Source organism: Suncus etruscus, chromosome 13 (assembly GCF_024139225.1).
Source record: "Suncus etruscus isolate mSunEtr1 chromosome 13, mSunEtr1.pri.cur, whole genome shotgun sequence".
NCBI lineage: Eukaryota > Metazoa > Chordata > Mammalia > Eulipotyphla > Soricidae > Suncus > Suncus etruscus.
Window position 1 is genome coordinate 29,624,224 of NC_064860.1, and position 17,917 is coordinate 29,642,140.

General features: G+C 39.6%; 1 protein-coding gene across 2 annotated transcripts in view; it reads left to right on the forward strand.

Moving 5' to 3' along the window:
* Nucleotides 1-17,917, forward strand: part of LOC126026168 (kalirin) — a 549,871-nt gene that overhangs the window by 284 nt on the left and 531,670 nt on the right. The gene's annotated exons all lie outside the window — the stretch shown is intronic.

A 17,917-nucleotide genomic window follows, 5' to 3' on the forward strand; every position in this document is an offset into this window, starting at 1 on the left:
CTCCCCGGCGCTTGACAGCCCCACTGCCGGCTGCCTCTTCTTGGGCGTCCCGGGAGCGGGAGGGTCGGGTCGGGCGCACCGGCTGGCTGCATACTGACAGGAGGGAGCGGGGCGGACCCCAGCGCGTGTTGGGAGCCGGCGCCTCCGACTTCTGGGGCACCTCGAGCTCCCCAGGAGGGCTGGGGACACCCCGATGCCTCCTTTCCCCCCCTCCCCCGGCTCCCTTCTCGCCTCCAGTTCTGGGAAGCACCGCGGAGCTTTCCTGCAAGAGCTCCCCAACCTCGCACACACCCACTAAACGTGCTCGTCGGCGGCTGCCAGAACCCCGAGCTTCTGGCTTTGTAGAGGCGTGTCGTCCCTGCTTTCACACCGACCCGTTCTCCTTGCTCGGGTTCTTTGGTTTTTCTGCATCAGAATAGAGACACCGAACCCCCCCACCTGTGGCCCGATTGCTGTCGTGGCCAGGGATTTCTTGTCTCACCGTTACCTGTGGCTTCCAACAGCTCTGCAAGGGAGAGCTTTCTCACCGCCCTTATCTGCAACCATTTTGTTCGGAATCTTTGTCCCAAGAAGTCTATTACTGAGTCATTGGGGGAAACCTGTGTCTGTGTATTCTCTTGGTGGGGTCAAGAATCGGGTCATTGTTGAAGCTGCGTTCTCTGGGCACGTCCATCTATTCCTAACCTAACCACCGTGCCGGACTGGGGGTCATCTTCTAGGGAAGGAGGTGGGGCACTTTGTTGTGAAGAATTGTGGCTTTAGAAGTCAAGATTTGATGTTCATAGAAAGAGGGGGAGGTCTGGGGAACGCATGGGTCCCTGTCCTCCACCCAACCTGCTCCCCTGGGCTCAGCTTGCTTCTTCCTTGCTTGCAGAAATGGAGTTTGTCTGTCTGTTTGTCTCTGTGTGTCTCTCTGTCTCTGTCTCTCTGTCTTTCTGTTTCTCTGTCTCTCTGTCACCACACACACACACACACACACACACACACACACACACACACACACACACACACACACACACCCTACCTGGGAAAAAGACTTTGCCTTTTCTTATCGGTGGGAAAACTCTAAAAAGGTGAAGCTCCTCATCCTCCTATTCTGTATCTCACTTTCATCTATTGTCAAGTAATCCTCCTTTCCCTTTTCAATCTTGCACTGGTTTCTGCCTTTACTCAGTCAGTCCTGGGCCCTTGGAGCTGAGCTCATTTTCTGGAGGCTTGCTAATTTCTGACAAATGAATTCACACAGTGTTAATGGTGTTAATGGCCTATAATGGTCCAATGTGTTACTTTTCCCAAGGCCTTTCAAAACACTACCTTTGACTTTCATTGTCTATCCCTGGCTCCAAACACAGAGTCAATAGCACCGTCTCAGGCACTACAATGGGAGATGTACTCAGCCAGTCATCCTTGGGCTGCTTGTTGAAGGAAGGGGCACTGGGTCTGACATGCATTTGAAATCTGAGAAAGGTAAAATCCTCAGTGCACAAGACTGGAAATAACCATGGTCTATATAACACGTGGCCAGAAGACTGCAAGTTGCTTGTGGCAGAGTCTAGGACCTCTGCTTATTCTGCCTGGTATTCTGCATCTGATTCTTACACTCATATCCTTCCAGTGTCTATCTAATTTGAGTTCTTGCTGGATTTCTGAACGTTCACCCTTTCAATTCCCTATCTCTAGAGTCCTGTACTTGGGAGGCTGGCTAGATTATACATTAAAGTTCTATTGAATTTAGTTGAACAATTGAGAAAACTTCAAACAGATTTTTCAAAGCTCCTAGCACAAGGGTTGTCTCTTTCTTTCTGGTGGAAGATTTTGTATGTACAAAGATTAGGCTGGCAACTGCTTTGCCAAAACTCTGTCTTACTGTATCTTTAATTACCCATATTTCGAATCATGCTGTCACTTTTGGCTTCTTGTCCTGATTATTTTGGTATTTCAGATCTCTACCAACTGTTTCAGCTAAATTACTTAAGTTTCACTTATCTGCAAGCACCTCACCCCTCTCCAGAACACTCTTTTCATGAATTGGTAGATTCCATATTGTCTTCCAAAGAATTTTCTATTCCACACCTGAGAAAGCATGTTACAGTACTATTATTGATTATGGTTATGAAGAGGAGGTGTATGGAGAGTATGGATGGTGGGAATTCAGAACTGTGATTAAAAACTGAAGTGTAGAAATAGAAAACAAAGGGCCTTTCAACTTATAGTATTCTTCTGCTGTCAAAGGTGGTGTGAGGTACAAAAGAACTAGTCAAATTTTCCCAGACCTTCAAGAACATCTAAAAACAACTTGTTGGTTACTGCTCATTTCAGTTCATTAATTACTAGATTATTTTGGTGCAATGAGACAGAATTGCAGAGGAGGTATAAGGAGTGGTAATTTTTGAATGAGAGTGGGATCAAAATGTGTGGACAAAGGCATATAGGAGGCTGTGTTAGATTAATGATAAGGATCCTAGACTGATCAGATGACTGGTATAGGTTAGGAAGGATGGCAAGTAGTAGGGTTGGGTGAGTTGGGCAGGGCCAGATAGGAAGAATCTTGGAAGCTCAAGAAAGGACTTTATATTTGAATAAAGGGTCAATAGGATGTCATTTTAAGGTTTTGAAAGAGGGTTTATCCTGAAGAAAGTGGTGATGGTACGTTAATCTGAGAAGAGTATGACAAGTGGAGAACAGTGAAACAGAATCCAGGGAAATACAAGTGATCTAGAGGGATAGTGGGCGCGCTTTTTTTCTTTCCTTGGGTTTTTTTTTTTTTTGGTTGGTGGGCATCAAAGGTGTTTATTCAGGGACAACTCTTGAGTGACATTTTCAAAGGTAAAAATATAGAGATTTGTTTGGGGTTGGAGTGATAATACAGCAAGTAGGATGTTTGCCTCACACGCAGTTGATCTGGGTTTGGATCCCTGGCACACCGTATGGTTCCTTTAAGCACCAACAGGATGATCCCTGAGTGCAGAGCCCAGGGGAATAAACCCTGAGTATAGCCACGTATGGCCCAATTTTTTTTTAAAGTAGAGGATCTGTTGGATTTTTCTTATCTATTTATAGGGAGAAAAGAGAATAAAGTCCTTCAAGGAAACTTGAAGTAGTTGGGGGAAAGCCTAGGGGACTGAGGTAATCTGGTTGACAGGAGCTGGTTTTGCAGAGCACAGAATGTTCTTTTAATTCTGGACAGGGAGAATTGAAGGGGATTGAGGGAACATTGGGTGGTGTCATTTGGTGGATGTACCTGAAGCTTTGTGACTCTAAGAGAGAGGAGGCAGAGGAAAAGAGGACCAAAGTTAAGAGTTTGGGGAGAAGCCGTTATCTGGACTGTATCTGCAAAAGGGATGAGCTTGGAAACCCTAGGGAGACAGTCTGGGTTTGAAGTGGTGACATGCGGTAGATGGTTGAGCAGAAGGGGCACTGAATAAATTTCATTATGCGATAAAATAGCAGGTTACTATGAGCCCTGTAAGACATTTAGAATGGGGTGCTTCGGTGCTTATGGTGCTGGGTAGAAATTTGTTATTTTAAAATCTTCAATGAAGAATAAAAGAGGTTAAGTGCTAGTTAGAAGTGATATGAGGGAGCTGGAATCATAGTGCAGTGGGTAGGGCATTTGATTTTATCCCTGGCATCCCACATGATTCCTGGAGCACAGCCAGGAATGGCCCTTGAGTGCAAACCCAAAAGTAAACCCTGAGCACCACTGGGTGTAACGCCTTTCCCAAACAAACAAACAAAGTGATGTGAAATAAAGAGTGTTTTGATTTTTATTAGTGTAAGAACAGATTTGGAGATGGAAGGGAGAGAGCACTAGGTAGAAAAAAAAATCAAATTCTCGTAAATTGACTATTGAGTTAGATACCAAGAAAGGTGATGGAGCAGTGCAGTCCTGGATGGGACTGGATGGTGAGATGGATGGAGGGGCCTTTCTCCTCCACAGGAGTATGGGGACTGGGGTAACAAAGTGAGACAAGACATGGTCCGAAAATAAATATGGTAAGCTAAAGATATCGTATTTTCTGGCGTATAAGACGACTGGGTGTATAAGATGACCCCCTAATTTTACAGTTAAAACATAGGTTTAGGCCTATATTTGCTGTATAAGGCTACCCCCCCACTTCTATCAGTCATTTGTAGTACACCCACTTCGGTAATCTTTTAGACCACTGTATGTGCGTTTATACAGCACTGTAGCTTCAGCTACACACAGAATGTTTTATTACGGTACCTTTTTGCTTTCTGGAGGTGCTCTAATACAGTCCATTCAGTTACTATGCATGTGTCCTGATACAGCAGCAGAACTGTGTTGCAACTGTGTGTTCCACAGTGAGTCAGTCACAACAAGCAAAGGTTCAAAGGTTATACTGTAATAGGCTTTGTCTCTGACTCTGGCCAATCTGAGCAGGCTTTTTACAGTGTAGATTCGGGTCCAGAACACTGTCTCATTTGCATGCATAAAAAGCCTGCTTGGATTGGCTGAGTTAGAGAGGCGGTCTGAGCAGCCTTGCAGTGATTGGTGCAGGATCGAGTTGGAAAATTCGTTTTGTGGCAATATCCAGTCGTTTAGCGGCATATTGAAACGTTTTTTGGGATATACTCGGCGTATAAGACGACCTCCGATTTTCTGTTGACTTCTCTTCATTTCAAAAATTGACTTATATGCCAGAAAATACGGCAAGACTCACTTTTTAAGATTTAAAGGAAAATAAGTGAAAAAGCTGTAAAAATTGATTTAGATATACCTAATACCTTTCTGTTGAGCTTGGACCTTGAGTGCAGGCATTTCTAACTAAACTGTTATAGTTAGCCCTTCCCAATTGATAGGGCCTCTAGTTTAATCCAGGACCCATTAAGCCACTCTAGGATTCCTTTCATGGCTTTCATTCATGTCCCTAGGAATCGGCTCTTTTGCCCCTCTTCTTCATATTGATTGGCACCTAAAAAGCACCGTGCAGTTTCTTGTAGAGATCGATCACATTACTTTCTTTTCATCTTTACCTGGTTTATGAACTTCAGTGATTCCTGAGTATCTCCAAACTTAAGTAAATACTTCCCAACTTAACTTCAGAAAGGCTGCTGTGTTCATTCCTAGTAGTGCCTTGACTCACTTTCTCCTTCGTCATCTATGCCATCCCAAATCCAGTCATTTGTGTGTGTGGTGTTGGGTCACATGTGATTACGATCAGGGCTTTTTTCTGGCCTTGTTAAGGGAATCATATTCATAGATTTGGGGCTACCTGTGTGCAAGTTCTCTCTCTCCAGAGCTCCAGTGCATTATATAAGACTGAGTAGCACCTCATTTTGGGAGCTTTCAAAACTCATCAAACCAATAACTCCCATGATTTCTCTCTTGTCTCAACTTCCTTTCTGACTTCGTCAGAAAATATCTATGTTCATTGTGTTTAGCTCTTTTATGGTTATAGGAGTTGAAGTTATTTGTTCTTTAAGGAAAGCATTTTTAAAAGCTTATGATTTACCATAACTAAAAACCAAACCACCCCTTTCTAAATAGAGATAAAGAGAGCTTGGAAAAATATGAACAGTTGTCAAACAGAGGTACTGGTATGGTATTAATTCTTGGGATTTTTCTCCCAGATGATAGTTCCTTCCCACCTAGCTAGAGCAACTGGGTATCATCTTATTGAGACCATAGAGAAAGTGTATTTTAAAATAATAATAATATATGTTTGTGTGAAATTCTTTGAGTAGATATTAATATCTTATTGACATGATATATTGACAGACTTCTGAAAGGGGAGTACTGTCTTGTGTCTTAACTCTTTTGCAACAAAGCAGAAAAATTCCCTTTTTTTTGTTTTTTGTTTTTTTTAGTTTTTGGGTCACACCTGGCGGTGCTCAGGGGTTACTCCTGGCTGTCTGCTCAGAAATAGCTCCTGGCAGGCACGGGGGACCATATGGGACACCGGGATTCAAACCAACCACCTTTGGTCCTGGATCGGCTGCTTGCAAGGCAAACGCCACTGTGCTATCTCTCCGGGCCCGAAAAATTCCCTTTTGATGATGCCTTATTCAATATTTACTGTTTCTTTATTCTTTTACACTTTTATCATTATAAACTGTACTTTTTTTGGTTACACTATTTTCCAGGAACTTACTAGGGACAATTGAGAAGACTTGTTGTAGAGAATGAATACTTTACTATTTATATTTTATGTACATGTTTAATATTAATATTTTTCAGAACATATAATATAGGCATGTCTGTATAAAATTTGGGAGGTTTTCCTTCATTGCAGTGCCAAAGGTCTGGCATCTCATTGATTGGTAAGCATATTTTGTACAATTGTATTTAATAATACTTGGGAAAGATGAAAGAGGTATAAAAATAGACTGAAACTACAGAAAGAAATTAGGTGAGAAGAATTATTTTCATGACTATTTATCAATGAAATACTAGGATAGGTAAATTGAGGGTCATTTTTAGATATTGCAGAGTGGATATTTTTATCTTTCAGAGTTCTTTTTGCTTTCTGCAACTTGGCAGTTTACTTCTGGAGATTGTCAGTATGATATAGTCCAGTAGTTCTTAATTGGGAGCAGTTTCATAATACTCAGGAACATTTAATAAATACTGGAGAGAGTTTAAAGATTGTGACTACGTAGGGGAGTTAGTTACAGTTGTCATTTTATATGTAGAGTCCTGTGATGTGGCCATGTCTTTTTTTGGCCACATACAGTCATGTTCAAGGTTTACTGCTGGCAGTAGTTAAGGGACCCTGTGGGGTGGGAATAAAATCTGTGCTTCCCACATGAAAAGCATGCATACTGGCCCCTTGAGCAATCTTCTTAGCATCTTAATATTTTTTAATACATAGGGTGATATAGACATAGCCAGTCCCATAATGCCAGTAGTTCCAGGTTGAGAGACCTTAATGACAGGAAGACACGTTCATGAGATTTGATAGACAACAAAGCATTGAATCACTCAGACTCTGAGCTAGCTAGGGTAGAATTGGGAGTAACCTATTTAGTTTTTTTTTTTATCATATCTTTTGCAGAAAAGCATTAATAATATTTTCTTCACAGGTTGAGGAAGTTATGCAGAATCAAAAACCATCTTGTAGTTTCTCAATGGAAGCACAAGAAATTCTAGCAGTTCTTGTTCCTGTTTAATTATTAAATGACTGTGATGGCACAAAGGCAGGGGGTTCTCTAGACAGGGTGAGGTGAAGTGCCTTTAACAAGGGGTGGGAGAGGGTAGGAGAGACACTGAGCACAAAGAACCTGTGTGTGGACTCAGAAGGCGAGGGTTCATGCCTCATCTTTCATTCATCTGACAAATACTCTATCCCAGTGCCTATTGAAGCCATTTACTGTATTATTGTGGGAATATATTCAATTATAGAAAAGAATATAGAGCAAGAGGGTTTGGATATAAATGTTCTCTGAGGGAGCATTTGGATTTAAGGGCTGGGAAGGGGAAAAAATACTACATCAAGGACTGGGGTCTGGTAAATGAACCAGAGATAAACCAACCTTTGCTTTGTACTTTTATAATAATTTGAACAAAATGTCTGGTTTTTGCATTAGGCGAGAAAGGGTCCCTTACGACCATATCAAATAAGATACTATCTGTAATAAGTCTTTATAAGCCGAAGAATCCCATCCAAATATATGTAGTTTCTATTACATAGACCATTCCCTTACTCTAAGTGCCTCTTCTGACAAATATTATCTTATTTAATCTGACCTCTGTGAGACCTTTCTTACCTAGGAGGAGAATAGTTCTTCTCAATTTGATTTCCTAAGGGGGCAGTGGGACATCTTCTTCACAACAGGTCAGGATACTCCTGTTCTCTTTTTCTCCATAAGAGTATAAAATGTTCTCCCCAAGACCCTGGCACATGGCCCAGCCACCATCTGGTAGAGCCCAGTGAGAATGGAGTTTTTGCTTCTTCTATGCCTCAGGTGGATACAGTGAATCAGTCCCTAGCTGGTTCTTCTCTGTCTCCTACCACTTCTTTGTGTGTGAAGGACTGGCAGAAAAATAACTAGGAGATGATTGACAGACACAGAACTCTTGGATCAATAGAGCTGCTTAAAACTGTGTCTGCTGAAGAGTGAGAATCAGAAATCAGATAGGAGGACAGAAATTAGTTTAGGGAAGTAAAGAAGAATTCCTTGGAGAATTAATCTTGCTTCCTCCACTTCTGTGAATGGTATTATTAGAATGAAGCTAGACATGAGATAAAAAAATAGTTATAAGGGATAAATAAGTAAGAGAACAAGAAGTATCTGATGAGTTGTGCTTTGTAGGAAGTGGTTACTTTTTGAGTTGGGATCTGAAGAAAGGATAATATCTAGATGGGAAAGACAAAAGTGATGTATTCCCAGGCCAGAATGATGTTGGAGACTCCAAGATCTGTGGCCTATGTATGGTACAAGTGGAAGACCAAAAGGAATGAATGATTATTTTATTCACTGGATTTCTCAATCATAAAGGGCTTTGAACAGCAGGCCAAGAAAGTTGGTCCTTCTATAGTTAATTTAGGAAGCCATTAAAAGCTCTGAATGGGTGGGAAATGTACCGTATTTTCCGGTGTATAAGACAACTCTTGAAACAAAAAGAAAGTTAACTGAAAATCGGGGGTCGTCTTATACGCTGAGTATATCCCGAAAAATGAAAATTGTCTGAATATTGCCACAAAACGAATTATCCAACTCGATCCTGCACTAACCACTGCCAGGCTGCTCGACTGCCTCTTTAACTCAGCCAATCCAAGCAGGCTTTTTATGCATGCAAATTAGACAGTGTTCTGGACCCGAATCTACACTGTAAAAAGCCTGCTGAGATTGGCCAGAGTCAGAGAGGACGTCTATTACAGTATAACCTTTGAACCTTTGCTTGTTGTGATTGGCTCACTGTGATACATACAGTTGCAGCACAGGAAGGTTCTGTCTGATATATCAAATATAGGCCTAAACCTATGTTTTAACTGCAAAATTAAGGGGTCGTCTTATACACCCGGTTGTCTTATACGCAGGAAAATACGGTAATCAGGATTATAACTCTAGCCCCTGTGGGAAGGGTCGATTGTAATAGAGGAGGCTCTACTGGTGAGGATTAGATGCTGTTATAGGTTCTAAAACTTATGGACCTGAAATTTAGATGCCACAGTATAAAGGGAATAGGGGTGAGTAGCTATGAGGTACCTTATGGGGAAGTGTGTAAGGACTTGGCAACTTGAATGTAGAAGTACCAAGAAAGACGTAGGAATCAAACATTAGTCCAGCTTAGAGTTGGGATGACTGGGAGGATGGACATAACTTAAATGAAAATTATAAATTAAAAAGAGAGCCAGGGAAATGGCTGCAGTGCATTCTTTACATTTGGAACCCAGATACCGTCCTTGATAACACATGGTCCCCAAGCAGGAAAACTCTTGAGCATTAAATCTTGAGTACCCCTCCATCCCCTTCCCAAATGACAAAAAAATAACACAAACAAAAAGCAAAACAAAACAACAACAAAAACCTACACCCAAAAGAAAAGAAAGAGAAGAAAAGGAGAAGAAGCTGTGGGGAAGCAGGAGAGGAACCATTTGGAAATTTGCTTAGGGAAATGCTACTTTTCAGGTGTCAGTGAAATAGCTAAGAGAGGTGTTGATTCGGTAGGTAGATAAAAAGGAGACTTTTACTTGGTACTTTGAAGGGAAGCCAGAGCTGGAAATAAAGATCTGGGATATTTTCATTAGAAGTTATACCTAGAACTATAAGAATAGGTGAGATAATAGATGAAAAGCATTTACAGATTTAAGGTCAGAGAATAGAGCTGTAGATACAAGTTTAAGGGCTAGGAAGACAGAGAGAAAGAAGCTCCTGGAGATAATTATACTGATCATTTACTGGGCCTGATGTTGCATAGAGACTGAGGAAGATGGAGTCTGAGCAACCCCTTGGATTCTAGAAATCACTAGTGACTTTGGAAATCGTTTCAATAGTGGAGAGAAGTCGGAATTCAAATTGCAAGGGGGAAGGGAAGTAAGTGGCTAGGAAGGAAGTGGTGGGAGTGCATATAGATGACTTTCAGAAAAGTTTGGCTGTGAAGGGAAAATTAAAAATAGGAAGGTAGTTGGAGATGGGTAGCAGAGTTGAAGAGAGTCTTTTTTTAGAGAGGAGATTTGTGACTACCTTGGTGGGTAGGAGGGAGAAGGCAGGCATAAGGAAAAGAAGAAATACTTAGGAAAAAGAGGATCAATGGATCAATTGACAGTGGAAGGTCCTGGATGAGCCTGGAGGGCTGAATCTCATGGTCAGTTGAGGGGTGAATTTTGGTTTAGAGGAGCAAAGGCAGATCTTAGGAAAGTAGCTAGCCAGCAAGCACCTTGAATGAAGGTACAGTGTGCCAGTCAACAGTTTTAGTAAGAGAGGTTCAGTAATTGAAAACTCAGAGGCTAGTGAAACATATTTGGGAAGAGCAGTGTAAGGTGAAGGCCACAGTGAAATAGGTGAAGTGGTTGGTATAGTCCTAGGACGTCATTGGACAGAGAAACTAGAAAACAAGATGGATAGATTATTTCTTTCTCGCCATTCCTCCCATTCTCTTTCTTTCCCTGACCTTTCTTTTGTCACATTATGGAGCTAGGTAGGGACATGTTGTTTAAGCTTGCAGTTATAGTTATTTCAGGGCATGTCAGGCAGGGAGTGGGGCATGTGGCTAAAATCCCTGCCTATACATTTGTACTCTGCAGACCAGAGACAATGAGAATCTATGGGATTGGGGGTGGGGGAGCAGTATTGAGTTGGCAGCTGGACAGTGAGCCTAAAAGGAGACCTGGTAGACAGCAGATGGTTAATTGGATGTGACAAAAGGGGGCTGGGAGGAGGAGGTCAAAGCTCCAGGGAGATTCTGGTCTCTTCCTTGTATCCTGGTAAAAAGTTTGAAGGAGAGAGAGGAGAGGTTCCAGAAGCAGATGGGATAAAAGATTGGCAGGACTGTGTGATGGTTGTCTAGTCATAGAAGGAGTGAGTACATTGAGAATCAAGTCACAACTTTAATTTGGAGGTTGAGTACAAGATATTAAGCCCATTCTCTTGATACTAAGTTTTCATCCAGTGCATTGGCATGATAATAAAGATAAAGATTTAGATAGTAGGATATAAAGATAATGCCCAATCAAGTATTAGAACTATGTAATTATCTAGTTAATTGTGAACCCAGTTGAGTTTTTGTAGCTAAAATTTTATCTTTTTTTTTTTTTTTTTGTGGGGGGGCTACACCTGGTGTTCTCAGGGATTACTATGGCCCAGTACCTTGGCAGGTCAGGGGACCATATGGGATGCCAGGGCTTGAACCTGGGTCTGCCACATGAAAGACAAACACCCTCCCTGCTGTGCTATCACTCTGGCCCCTAAAGTTAAAATGTTTTACTTTTTGTTTATTTGTTTTGACCATCCTAGGCAATGCTTAGGGGACCATATGGTGTTGGAGCTTGAATCTGGAGACCTCGGCATGCAACATAGACTCCAGTCCTTGAAGTTACCTTTCAGCCCTTAAATATTGTATTACTTTCTATGCAAACTTGATAAAGACTAATCAACTGCAGTAAAGTACCAGATTTCAGTGGCTGAATCTCTCTGTCTATTCTTGCACTTATTTATTCAAGTGTCAAATAAAAGTTGAGCATCTATATTTCAGGAATTATACAAATATATATTATTATAATATATGCAAATACATATTTGTATAAATATATAAGTATATATAAATATATACAAGTGTATTTGGATATATTTATACCAGTATAAATACTAAATACTATTATTTATATTTATATAAACAAAAATATGTATACAAGTAATATTAAAAATAATCTTTTCCAAAGGGAGGATAGCCTAATAGTGTTACCAATAAGCACATTATTGCAGTACAGTATAAGTGCCATAACATATTGTACCCTATACTTTGAGGGCATAGAATAGTGGTGGGGAACATTCAGCTCATGAAGGTTCATAAAGTTATGTGGTCTGGCCCTGATGCATGACAGGACAGACACATGTGCTTTTCATCAGCTACTCATAGCCTGTCTGTTTCTATTACATGGCTAATGAATGATGTTCTAAATATCTAAATGGATCTTGGGAGAATAAAGGTTTCCAATCCTTCATAGAGAGGAATGACCACCCATCTCACTCGATTGTATACAAGAAGCAATCACTGAATCGCTGAAGAAAAGATGCTTAAGCTGACATACATGAAAAAGTACAACAAACAAAGACAGGCCACTGTTTATAAACTATGGTAATAAAAGTAAGAAAAAGAGTAGCAGGACTGGAGAGGTTGTACAGTGGTAGGGCATTTGCCTTGCACGTGGCTGACCCAGGATAGACACGAGTTCGGTCCCTGGCATCATATATGGTTCTCCCAGCCAGGAACAATTTCTGAGTGCAGAGCCAGGAGTAACCACCGAATGCCACTGGGTGTGGACTTCCCCAAAGAAAAAAGAAAAAAGAAAAAAAAAACAATGAGTAGCAATTGAAAGGAAACTTAAGGAGTTGGCAGTGTTCTGTTTCTTAATCAAAGGTGGCATAATCTGTTTGTGAAATTCCAGTGAGCTTGTTTTTTCAATTTTATGAATGAAATTTATATTTCAACAAAAAAGCTTTTTGTGGGAATCCTGAGCCATCCATGATCAGGGGCCTCTGAGTCACACCCAGGAATACTGAAACTAGGCAGTTCAATGCTTGGGTTGGTGATGCAGTACTATTTATTCCAGTGCTGCTAAGGGCTTCCATAGCCTCTTCTAGCAATGCTTACCCTATTTCCCTGCGCTTTCCTTTATTATTGTTGCTACAATGAACAGTGGTTGCACACTTTTTTATGGTGTTTACTGGATCACATCCCCAGACACAGAGCCATAGCTCCAGACTCTCAATGGAAATTTTACAATGATATATTGTTCGAAGGGAAGTGAATTGGTTTTGGTAAACCGCCAATTCTACCTTAAACAAAAAGAGACCTATGAAAGACAATTTTGACTATGAAATATTACTATCTTTTTGATTATGGATTAGCTGGAGTACTTCTATTGCTTGCTAATAGATATGTTTCTATTTTTTATAGGCATTAGAAAAGTAAAGAAGAATTTTTTCAGGACGACTTATATATGAAAGTTCAAACATATAACTAGAGCAGTCAGTAGCAAGTATCTGCTATGCATGTAGTGTTATGCAAAGTTCTAAAGGAGTGATAAAGTGTTCTTTAATAGTTTATGGTCATGTTAAGTTTGAACTATTAATTTAGGGGAAATTAATTTAGGGGAAATGGTTACTTTTCAGATGGCTTTCTTTCAGATCAGAATGGAAGTTTTATTATTTATTTATTTATTTATTATTTTTATTTTTTATTTTATTTTTTTGTTTTTTTTTTTGTTTGTTTTTGGGTCACACCCGGCAGTGCTCAGCAGTTACTCCTGGCTCTACGCTCAAAAATCGCTCTTGGCAGGCTTGGGGGACCATATGGGATGCCGGGATTTGAACCGATGACCTTCTGCATGAAAGGCAAACACCTTACCTCCATGCTATCTCTCCAGCACCCAGAACGGAAGTTTTATCTAATATGTAGTATCTAAAATAATTTAAATAAGTGGCAAATAACATTTTATTTAGGGAGATTCACTTTCTGCATATTTTCATAGACATTTTTATTTAAAGGCTTTTAAAAAAAATTGATACTGACTCAATGTTCCTAATTTTGAAAAAAGGTTGTCTAAAGTATAAAAGTAATTACTATAATCATATTATCCAGAAAGAACTCTTGTTTTTTAAATTTGAGATATTTCTAATCAAATAGCCATTCTAATTTCTAAATTGCTAGTTTAATTTTTTCTTTTTAAATTTTTTTGGCCACATGCAATTGTGCTTAGGGATTACTTCTGGGTCTGTACTCAGGAATTACTCCTGGCAGTGCTTGAGAGACCATATGGGATATCAGGGATCAAACCCTGATTGGCCACATGCAAGGCAAACTCCCTGCTGTACTATCACTCTTGTTCCATCTAGTCTAATTTCTTATATGTACTGACTTTTTGATCCAGACATTTTGGTTTTTGTTTTGATCACTGAAATAAGGTAAAAAAATAAATAAGGGAGTAACCTTTTTCTTAAATGAAGCTATTTTTTAAAATTACATTAAATGCCCAAAACAACAACAACAACAACAACAACAACAACAACACACACATATAGTGCAAAAATGAGGCATTCACTTTTACCTGCTAATTCACTTATATCTGGGAACAGAGTAATAATGTAGAGATTTTAGTGCTGATTTGGAAGGGTAAACACATTGATACTTATTGTCATAAAAATATTTACTACAAAGTATAGATAGAATCTGTGGTCAAAAGCTCCCACCTCCTTTTCCATGGATTAAGATAAACAGATCAAGAACGTTGCATATACAAGTATATATAAAAGCAGCAGATGGGTCACTCACTTGATAATTTTAAAAGTGACTGTAGGACAACTATTTTCTCTACTTTTATCCTCAGGAGAGAACAATCAGTCCCTGTTCTCTGAAGGATAGCTTTCTGTGTAATGTTTAAGAACACTTTTGTCAGTGACATTTAAATCAATGGCAGAGACCAGTTTGGTCTTTGTCGCTGTGTGCCTGTAAGGGACTTGGGAATCAGATTTACCTTCACAAGTTGGAAAAAAAAGAAGTGTTCTGTTGGTTTGAGTGAGAGTTAATTCCAATACCACAGGTATGGAAGTGGTTTAGGTAATGTGTACAAAGGCCAAAGGCTGTGTTAAGCTAGAAGAATCCAAAGGATGTGATTTGGGAGTCCTTGGTTTTCAATTCTACCCACCACTAATTAGCTCTGTGACTTAGCTAAGCCAGTTATAGATGGGATCTCTCTTTTTCTCATCTGAAGAAAGAGGTAAACATACTTGCTCTGCAAATCTCATAGGAATGTATGAGATAAAGTAAGATTTTAGAAGAAAAGCACTTTGGGAATACAAACTTGCTGACTAAATGAAAGAGTTTTTGTCAGCTGCCTTTCACCAGAGTCTTCCTTGGTTTTGAGTGTGGTTAAAAGCTGATCTAGGCGACTCAGATGAGAGTGACAGCCCACACTGTGTTTGAGGACTACATTTTTTTTTCATGTCTGGTAGGAAATTGGCAGTACTAGAAATGGAGTGAAACATTTTATGATAATTTCTCTTTGCTTTTGGAAAGAGATGTGTGTATGAGATTGGAAGAGTGGCACATTTATCTGTCCAGAAGTTCTTTATGAATGTGACAGTATAGCTCAGTTACCCTCTTCTTATCACCCAGATGTAAAAGAAAATACAGCTTTAATGAATTTATAAATGAAGCCAATATTTCTCATGAACTTCCAACTCAATTTGGCTATATTGTAGTTATAGGATATCAGGATTTTTTTTCTCTATCTAGGATAACTCAGTTAAATTGCTGTCATATATATTTTCTCTCAGTTCTCTTCAAAATGAAGGTTGGGGGCCAGAGAAATGGTACAGAGCAAGCAACTGCCCCATATTCTTTTATTAACACTACATATGGTACCTTAAGCAACATTAGGAGTAATCTCTAAACATAGCTGTGTATAGCCCTCAAACAAAACAAAACAAAGGATAAAAGGCAAAAACAAATTTCCCCAAACAAAAACAGAATGGGGTTTGGTACACAGGGGTACTTACACAACCTTGTGGTAGTAGTGAAATAGGTAAAAGCCAAGAAGGATATGTGGGTGCCCTAATATGATCAACGGGGGCTGGAGTGGTAGTATAGCGAGAAGGGCACATGCCTTACATGTCTCCAACCAGGTTCAATCTCCAGCATTTCATATAGTGTTGTGTCCCATCCCATTTCCTCTTTCCCTGAACCTGGTAGGAGCAATTCCTGAGTTTAGAGGCAGACTGTAGCACTGTCACGTGTGGCCCAGAAACCAAACCAAACCAACCAACAAACAAACCCATGATAGCTTGATTTCTTGAAATTTTAAAGGAGCTAGTCTGGGGTGATCCTGTAATGGTGTTTATAAAGATGTGGCTGTCTTTGCCTTCCTTTTTGAGATATTGTGCAGTTAACACAATACAAAAATTTATGTTTTATTTGTCAATGTATTGAAAGTCCCTATATAAAGCAGCCTCTTAGATCTGATTCCAGGCCTAAGTCACTGACTATGAGTGTCTCTGAATACCAGGGACTGAAGAAACATGTGGATCTTTTGTTCATTCAATCTCACTATGAGGAGATAGAACCTTTGTACCTGGCACAGCTATTTGGATATCCACTTTGGCTACTATTGTTTTCATCCTCTTAGCATCATACCTTGTGGATTTTGGCACATGATTTGGTAGTGAGCATTCTCTAGAAACTTGAAAACCACATCAGGATTGGACTTCAGCTTCTTAGGAGTCTATCTTCCTATTGGAATATTATATCCTAAAGCTACATTTCCAAACCTTGCTTGGGTTCAGGTGTGACTGTATTGTAGAAAGTGGATCCCTGTATCTGTTCTTCAGCTGAATGTTCCCATGTTATTCAGATCTTGAGAGTGAGATTTTTGCTTCTTGTGCCTCACCCTTGTTGCATTCTGAGTTCTTTATCCCTTGTGTGAAATGATCTCAGTGGGCAAGTTGATAGTCTAATTTTGATATATCAGTGGGAGCTTGAAAGGTGAAGCTGACTACTAAAAAAAATACTTATTCTGGACGTCAACAGATAAAATATCGACTTTCTCTTTGCTTATGCTAAACTTCCCTGAGGCAAATAAATGCTTCTGGCAGAGTCAGGGGAGGTTAAATATATCTAACAACATGCCAAAGGGAAAAATACATTATATTTGAGAAAGTATTACCTTGTTAAAACAATCATTTTGGGGAAGGGGAAAGGTTTAGAAAGAATATTCTCCTGAGTCTTCCTTCCTAGGGGTTTCATCCATGTGCAGGAATGTTATGTACATGTAAACATGCAAGCAAGGGTGTGGCATGGCCCATACTTCCAAGCTCTTAATGAATACTTCTCCTATTTATTGTCCGTGTAGGGAAATATGGGCAAACTCTACCTTTAAGGAGCACCCCTTATCCAGAAATATGATGGAGTAGAAGAGGATTTTGTACACAGCTGTGCTGTACTGTGCTGCTAAAGTCTGCTTTTCTAAAAGTTGGTGTTCCAGTGTGACAAATATGACTAATATTTGAGTGAGAGGCCTTTAGTGATTTTTTCTTTTACCTTCCTAGGAGTCTCTTCAGCTACCTAAAATGACCAAATCTATAATTTCTCTAATTTTCTAAACAAAGGTAATTGTTTTATCATCATCTTAGGTTTTCATAACTATATATCCTAGTGGATATATAGTTATATATATATAGATATATCCATATCTAATGAATGGTAAGGCAGTTTAATTGAAATTAATTAAGAAATAGAAAATAAATTCTAATTTACAGCTGTTGCTCTGTTGCTTTTATGTTAGATTTTTTTTCATCGTGTTTTACACAACCTACTCAATCCGAACTTGGAGGCTTGGGTAGCTCTTATCACTAGAATCATTGTTTCTAGTTTGACCAAGAAAATGGGAATTCCATTCCCTGTGAAGAAGGCAGAAATAGGGAAACTGGTGAATCCAAAAGACCAGCGTGTATATATATATATATATATATATATATATATATATACACATACATTTATATATATATAAATATACAGCGTAGCAACAAGAAAAAAGTAGATGGAGTTACATGGTTTCGTTTAAGTGGAAAGAGCATTGAGTGGGCTGGTTGTCAGAAGAGTGTCTTACGTATAGGCTTGGGAAACTCACTTTCTCTTTCTGAGACCAAAGAAAGTTTATCTAGAGTCAGTCTATATCTCCCTTCTACATAATTCTGAGCAAAAGGACAACAGGAAAACTGGTGGGGATAGAGACCA